Raw genomic sequence first — 8,597 nt, 5'->3', positions numbered from 1 at the left:
ATTACAGTCACTGTCCGTCAGTGTAGTAAGATGCTGCAGAGTCACTACTTGTCTTCTCTGTGTTATACTGCCTTCCCTGTGACCCCTCTGCTACATTATGTGTGCTAATCGTAATGCCCTGTTTTCCCCCTTATCCCTCTCTTCCCACCCATTCTCCCCAGTTCCTTTCCCTTTGGTAACTGTTAGTCCATTCTTAGGTTCTGTGAGTCTGCTGCTGTTCTGTTCCTTCAGTTTTTTTCTTTGTTCTTATACTCCACAGATGAGTGAAATCATTTGAAGCTTGTCTTTCTCTAACTGGCTTATTTCACTGAGCATAACACCCTCTAGCTCCATCCATGTTGTTGCAAATGGTAGGATTTGTTTTCTTCTTATGGCTGAATTGTATATATGTACCACCTCTTCTTTATCCATTCACCTGCTGATGGACACTTAAGTTGCTTCCATTCTTGGCTATTGTAAATAGTGCTGCGATAAACATAGGGATGCATCTGTCTTTTTCAAACTGGGCTGCTGCATTCTTAGGATAAATTCCTTGGAGTGGAATTCCTGGGTCAAATGGTATTTCTATTTTTAGTTTTTTGAGGAACCTCATACTGCTTTCCACAATGATTGAATTAATTGACATTCCCACCAGCAGTGTAGGAGGGTTCCCCTTTCTCCACATCCTCACCAACATTTGTTATTGTTTGTCTTTTGGATGGTGGCCATCCTAACTGGTGTGAGGTGATATCTCACTGTGGTTTTAATTTGCATTTCCCTGATGATTAGCAACGTGGAGCATCTTTTCATGTGCTTGTTGGCTATCTGAATTACTTCTCTGGAGAAAAATGTGGAATGCTTTATGAATTTGTGTGTCATCATTGCACAGGGCCATGCTAATCTTCTCTGTATCATTCCAATTTTAGTATATGTGCTGCTGAAGAGAGCACTATTTTTCCTTTTTTTACAGATGAAATTCTGAAACCAAGAAACCCAAATGTGGCAAAATTAGGATTCAACGCAAGGGTGGTCTGGCTGCAAAGCCCAGGCTCTTTCCCTGTGCAAATTGCCTTATAGCACAGGTGAAGGGGATGTAGCCCTCGGTAGCTGCCACAAAGCACAAGACTGGTAATTGTTAGCCTCCCTGGGTCTTGTGCTTTATTTTCTAGGCACAAAATTCACCCAACTGTCCAGAAGTTGTCCAAAAAATTGTATTTCTCTCCATAGCAGCTGGCTTTGTGGCAGATCTAAGGAAAACTCAGTAGGTGATGGTGATCTTCCATGTCATTCGGGTCATATTTTCCAGCCAGACTGAAACCAGTACCAAGGAGTCTGACTGTTTGAGGGGAGGCACAGTGTGGGGAAGACAGCTCACCTGGTAGGTAATACTGTTCAGGCAACAGCCAGAGTGAGAGGGTACCCTGCAGGTAGACTTCCTCCAGCAGTACCAGAAAATAAACAGGCCATGGGCAAGGCTGTTCAGTGCACCGTGAGGGGCATCGCCACAGCCCTGCTCCGGCAAACATCCACTAATGCTTCCAAAGAAAACATTCATGCAGTGTTATAGGTTGTCCAAAGAGTTTAAAACACAGGAATAAAACACCTTGGAATTCTTTGATTGGGACACTGAAATACAATTATGCATTGCTATATGGAAAAAAAGAAGACACAATACAACGGTGTACATCATAAACTGTAACCATGTATCAAGGTATAGCCTCCACACTATATTCATTCTGCATCTTTAAATTAAGTATAACTTTGAGATTTGCTAAATGAGTACAGAAAAACAACATCAAAGTTGCCAGTTGTAAGCAATAGAGATCCGTTGATTGAAGCAGGTGAACATTTATAAGAGGTAAAATGGATACTTTCAGAACTGAGATGGCCTGAGAAGCCCTGGAGCCCTCACAGAGGAATGTTCTGAACCCTCATTGCCAAGCCGCTCTGCTGAAGACACCACCTCTGGGCGTGGCTGTTGCTGCTCCCTCAGCTGACTTCCCAATAGCTGTCCTCATGCCTCAGCCATGAACATTGCCTCTGCTGCCCCTGCGGGAAGAATGAGCTGCTGCCTATCAACACCCTCATCAGAATGGACTCCGCATCCCTGCTTCACATCACAAGCTTCTACTCTAAAGTGTGGCATTTATTTTCATTTTCAGTACATTCGTTTTTAGTACAAGAATCTGAGCTCTATGCCTACGCCACAGCGAAGGGAAGTTTAAAAAGTGTTTCCAGCATTTTCCGCTTCTATAGTAAATGCGGGCCTGAGTTCAAAGGCCAGGGATCTCCACATACAGTTGTGTGTCAGGTGTTGCACAAAGAAAAGAAATATATAGCTCATACAATATAATGATGTTCTTTTCTTTTAAATTGGTGTTCATGATTTAGCTCTATCAAAAATTAAGTTGATCAATCCTTAACTGTGACTCCAAATAGTACTTCAATAGACATCCTTGTACATAATTTTGCAATCATCTCTGCAAGTTCATGGCAGTGATGTTTCTGAGCCAAAGAACATGTGCATTTCTAATTTTGAAATTATTACCAACATGGCCTCCAAAATGGTGTTCCAAAGCACACCCCTGAGCAGCAGTGGGAGGAACACCCACTCATTCAATGCACCCATGCTAGTCGATAGTGTATCAAGTGTGCTCATTTTTGCAAATCTGACACCTGAAAAGTGGCACTTTGTTGCTCCAAATTCAACTTCTAGAATTATAGAATGAAGCTAACTATGATTTTTTTATATCCTCACTTCTTTTTCTATTAATAACTTTGCTATATTTTAATGTGGAACCACATTGTCTATTCCTAAAATAAAATGTTCACTCATTAGACTTAATTTCTATCCTGAAACCCACTCCCTTATTGGAAAGTTGCTAAGTTGCTACCCTGAAACATCACAGAAGGCCTCACCTCCTTGCTAGTAAGGATCTTTCCTCCAAATAATTGTTTTAAGTCATGTCACCAAGAACATTTTGATTTAAAGTCAGGAACAAGGATCCACTTTATATGTTAAGGGCCAAGTTCCTGGAGAATAGCTGGTGAAAGAAGGAAAACAATCCTTCTGTTGCCGAATCTCATATTTAGCCCTACAATGGCAATAACACTGTATGAAAGTGTCTTCTTCATAAAACCAGTGCAATGAGTATCGCAATTTTATCTCCTTCCAACCTTCTGCAGTGGGGAGATGAAGAAATCCATGTCCCCACTGGCTCAAGAGCAACATCTATAATTTAGCACTTCTCCTCATGTTCTTTGACATCAACAAAATATGTAAAGTTGGGCAAATGGAGAAAGGGGACCTTGCTTGTTTAAGGTGGAGTTGTTTTACAACATACACAGAAGCATCCAAACTAGATGAGGGCAGAGATCAGTGTGCCCAAAGGGGGTCCCCAGGCCAGCACAGGAACATGACATGGCAACTTCATTGAAAGGCAAGTTCTCAGGGCCCGCATAGGCCTGTGGAATCAGAAACTTCGGATATTAGGAGTGAGTCCTGAGAATCTATTTTAAGGAGACTTCCAGGTGATTCTAAAGCAGGTTACAGTTTGAGAACTGGGCTGAGTAAAGAAAAGCTGCAGCCATTCAGCTTTTATCCTTCATCTGTCAACATGCCTCCTCTCAGAAGACTTTAGAGGACTCACTGCCCCCTGCAAGCAGGCACAGGTAATTATAGTTCCCTTGGATAACCTCCTCCTACCCAGGAGTCATGGTCAATTGCTAAAGAAAATACCTGGAGCAAATTTTAGTTTCAACCAAGCTCTTTAAAGTTTTGCTGTGACTTTAACTCTGACAAACCTCTGTAAGAAAGGAATTTTCAAGGCATGTATATTTACACATCCACATACACAACGATGTCCATCAGTAAAAACACCTGCGGAGCATAGCTGTCCGAGGGAAGTGAAATATTTGCCTCCATTAAGTTTGTTCACTGTGTTGCAACTATATTTTTGGACTTCCCTTATCACAGCACGACGTCCATTTGCACACCGCATTTTTCCAGTGACTGAAAAGGGATCGCCGCAGCTTGGCAGACTGCACTGCAGCACGAGCATTTATTTCTCACAGCACTCCATCCTGGACATCCCCATTGAGCACAAAGCCTTTGAAGTCCATGGTGCATATAATTCAGCTGACAGTGGATTGGATTGGAGTCCATCTAAATAAAGCCCAAGCCTGAGCAGGCATCAAAATGTCTCCCCCACAATTGGCAAGCACTATTATTCTACTGAGCTATTAAAAAAAAGGGAAAAAAAGGCATTTTCTTGGCTATGTATTTTATTGACTCTTGCTGCAATGAATTTCTCTTTACTTTTGAAGGTGGTATGTTTTTTATGTCTCTGAATCTTCTTTTAATCTAACAAGCTCTCAAACTTTGCCTCAGTTTATATTTACCAATTTGTCCACTAAGAAAGCAAGGGAATAGCTTAAGGAATTTCTCAGGCTTTTTGACCTATGAGGTTTGCTTTAGTTTCCCTTGAGTTTTTCCATCTAATCTACATAAATCCTTTTTAATTTGGGGTTCATTTACTTAATATTTAATGTCTGCAATGACTTCCTAAAGCTGTTTCAGAAGACAGGAGTGATTTCAGGAGAGATCTTCTTATCTAAATGGACCTATAAAGAAGAGGGAAGATGGGAGGGGAATTTGTAAACACAGAGACCAAAAATGCTAATTTATTGTCATCCCAATATGGAAAACATTGAAGTAGCTAAAACATAGTCATACCTCTGTGATACTGTGTGCTCATTATCAGACCACCGCAATAAGGCAAATCACAATAAAGTAGTCAAAATGAATTTATTGGTTTCCTAGTGCATGTAAAAGTTATGTTTGTATTACATTATAGTCTATTAGTGTGCAACAGCATTATATCTAAAAATACAATGTACATACCTTCCTTAGTTTAAAAATGCTTTATTGCTAAAAAATGCTAACCATTATCTGACCTTTCAGGGAGTCATAATCTTTTGGCCTGTGACAGATCTTGTTTCCATGCTAATTGTTGCTGCCTGATCAAGGTGGTAGTTGCTGAAGGTTGGGGTGGTATTTATAATTTCTTAGAATAATAAATTCTAAGAATGTCAACTGACTCTTCCTTTCATGAAAGACTTCTCTGTAGCACCTGAGGCAGTTTGATAGCATTTTACCAACAGTAGAACTTCATTCAAAAGTGGAATCAATCCTCTCAAATTCTGTGCTGATTTATCAACAAAGTTTATGTACTATTCTAAATCCTTTCATCATTTAAACAATCTTCACAGCATTTTCACCAGGATACATTTGACCTCAAGACACCACTTCCTGTGCTCACTCATAAGAAGCAAGTCCTCCTCCATGAAAGTTTTATCATGAGACAGCTGCAATTCCATCACATCTTCAGGCTCCTCTTGTAATTCTAGTTCTCTTGTTATTTTCACCACATCTGCAGTTACTTCCTCCAGTGAAGTCTTGAAACCCCTCAAAGTCATCGATGAAGGTTACCATTAACTTCCATACTCCTGTTAATGTTGATATTTGGGGCTTTTCCCATAAGTCATGAGTGTTCTTAATGGCTTCTAGAATAGTGAATGTTTTCCAAGTTTTCAATTTACTTTGCCCAGATCCATCAGAGGAACCATTCTGTATGGCAGTGATAGTCTTACACAATGTATTTCTTAAATACTAAGACTTAAAAACCAAGATTAATCCTTGATCCATGGGTTGCAGATTGAATGTTGTATTAGCATGAATGAAATAACATTCATTAACATTCATTTCACTGTATATCCTCATCAGAGCTTTTGGGTGACCAGGAATATTATCAGTGAGCAGTAATATTTTGAAAGGAATCTTATTTTTGAGCAGTAGTTCTTGACAGTAGGCTTAAAATATTCAGTAAACCATGTTGCAAACAGGCTTCTTGTTTCATTTTTAGAGTACAGACAGAATAGATTTTGCATAATTCTTAAAAGCCCTAGGATTAGGGGACTGGTAAATGAGCACTGGATTCAACTTAAAGTCATCAGCTGCATTTGCCCTTATAAGAAAGTCAGCCTGTCCTTTGAAGCTTTGAAACCAGGCATTGACTTCTCTGTAGATAACGAAAGTGCTAGATGGCATCTTCCTCCAATAGAAGGCTGTTTTGTCTACACTGAAAATCTATTGTTTGGTGTACTCAATTCATGAATTATCTTAGATCTTCTGGATAATTTGCTGCAACTTTTCCACCAGCACTTGCTTCATCTTGAACTTTGATGTATTTCTTTCCTTAAACCTCATGAACTAACCTCGGCTAGTTTCTAACTTTTCTTCTGCAGCTTCCTCACCTCTCAGCCTTCATAGAATTCAAGAGAGTTAGAGCCTTGATCTGGATCAGGCTTTGGTTTAAGAGAATGTTGTGGCTGGCTTGATTATATCCAGAGCACTAAAACTTCTCCATATCAGCAATAAGGCTGTTTTGCTTTCTTATGATTTATGTGTTCACTGGCATAGCACTTTCAATTTCCTTCAAGAACTTTTCCTTCTCATTCACAACTTGGCTACTTGTTTGGCACAAGAAGTCTAGATTTTGGCCTATCTTAGCTTTCAGCTGCCTTTCTCACTAAGCTTAATCATGTCCAGCTTTTGATTTAAAGTGACAGATGTGCATCTCTTCCTTTCACTTGAACACTTAGAGGCCATTGCAGGGATATTAATTGTCCTGATTTAATATTGTTGTGTCTCGGGGAATAGGGAAGCCCAGGGAGAGAGAGAGAGAGACAGGGTAATAGGCAGTTGGTAGAGTAATCAGAACACACACACATTTATCAATTAATTTTACCATCTTAAATGCATGCAATTTGTGGCCTTCAAGCAATTACAATAGTAACATCAAAGATCACCAATCAGAGACCACCATAACAAATACAATAATAAGAAAAAGTTTGAAATATTGAGAGAATTACCAAAATGTGACACAGAGATGAGAAGTGAGCAAATGCTGTTGGAAAAATGGCACTGATAGATTTCAACACATGGTTGCCACAATCCTTCAATTTGTAAAATATGCAATATCTGCAAGGTGTAATGAAATGAGCTATACCTACAATGACCCTTAGCCTTCTACTTCCCCTCACAGACCCTAAGTTAGGATTTGAAACATTCTGCCTACACTGGTATGTTTAACTCTATGTGACAATATAAGTAAACCTAGCCTAAGAAACACCTGGGGTAATTTAATAAAAAAGCAGGACACAGAGGATGCTAACAGTTGGCATTAGGGCATAAAAACACAGAGAATATAAAATGTAATAGCAACTGCAAAATGTAATACAACTGCATGAAAATGCAATTAAATCAGGTTGGATAAATAGCTTCCAGGATATAATAGCATGAAGAGAGAGTTCATTTCAGTGAAGTGAAAATGGCAAAAAACTGAATAAATAATTTAAAGCTGGAAATGAAAAAAGTTCCGTGTGGAGTTTTGAAGACAATTGAGCTCATCTGACCTTGTGCAAGTCAGTTAACCTCCTGGGGCTTCACTTTCCTTATTAGGAGAAAGAGGGGACAGGAGGGAGGGTTAGACTACTGATCTCTAAGGTCTATTCAAGTTCTAAATTCCCCTCCTGGGTACAGGAGGGAAGGGAAATGTAGGGCATCAACACAACAACATTAGTGGCTATGGAAAAAAATGCACTTATGTAAACTGTGAATTTGGGTTTCATATGAAGCATTGCTTTTATGTGCTGGGATCCTTTGTTATTCCTTATAAAAATAAAGGATAAGAACAACTGCCTGCAATAGCTGAATTTCCCTGTTTCCTTTTTCTGGCTGTAGTTCTCCCTCCGGGGTTAAAAAAAAGGCAGTCTGCATGCAGATGAAACAGCCCACTTAGGTAATGCTACCCTGCGTCACAGGCTCAATCACTCTCTTCACTTTCTGTCCACTTACTGCTTTTCATTCACCTGGTTCTCCAGGGCAGTGAAGTTAGCTGGGTGCTAATCAGTGAAAAGGGAAAGGGGAGGCATGTATTATTGTAACCTGGATGGATCATGGATCATGGGTCAATCAAACAAGAATTCTAGTGAAAGCTATTAGAAATTAATTCCTTTAACAATGAAGACATGATAAAGGAAAGCAATGCCTCATCTCAATGCAACATATAGATACCAGTCAATCACAGAGATCAAGGGGAAAGGTTATGCTTATAATGCTTGTTCATACATCTGTGGGATCTTGAGAAAAAAACAAGGTGTTTTTAATCTCAGTGTCTTTTTTTTTTGCGCACATGATGCTTTGATAGAAACAAACAAAAAAAATCAATCTGCATTCTTCATTGTCAAGAATATATTTTCTACCCTTCTCTACTCCCAAATATCTAATCAGCAAACATGAATTTAATCCTAATCTTGGCAAATGAAAGACTATTGACTATGTCCAACAGTTTAAAGCTCGAATTCCTGATTAGAAATGCATCTATTTGCCAGTTATATGATGATTTCTAACTGTTGATGACTGTTTAATGTTATTAATAATTTCTCCTTAGTAGAAGGAAAACAGGAGGTGTACTAGTGATGAAAGCCACTGCAAACATACAGAAATGCAATGCTGGACCCTGGCATCAGACCATCTGGGTTTGAATCTCGGTCTA

At 39.4% G+C, this 8,597-nt stretch overlaps 1 non-coding gene across 1 annotated transcript; it reads right to left on the bottom strand.

Annotated features, from left to right (window-relative positions):
* Positions 1 to 823: 823 nt before the first annotated feature.
* Positions 824 to 929, bottom strand: LOC118911958 (U6 spliceosomal RNA). Its single transcript, XR_005024672.2, has one exon. It is a non-coding gene; the product is annotated as a U6 spliceosomal RNA (small nuclear RNA).
* Positions 930 to 8,597: the final 7,668 nt, after the last annotated feature.

Source organism: Manis pentadactyla, chromosome 11 (genome assembly GCF_030020395.1).
Source record: "Manis pentadactyla isolate mManPen7 chromosome 11, mManPen7.hap1, whole genome shotgun sequence".
NCBI classification, from domain to species: domain Eukaryota; kingdom Metazoa; phylum Chordata; class Mammalia; order Pholidota; family Manidae; genus Manis; species Manis pentadactyla.
This window is presented reverse-complemented; position numbering and strand designations above follow the sequence as displayed.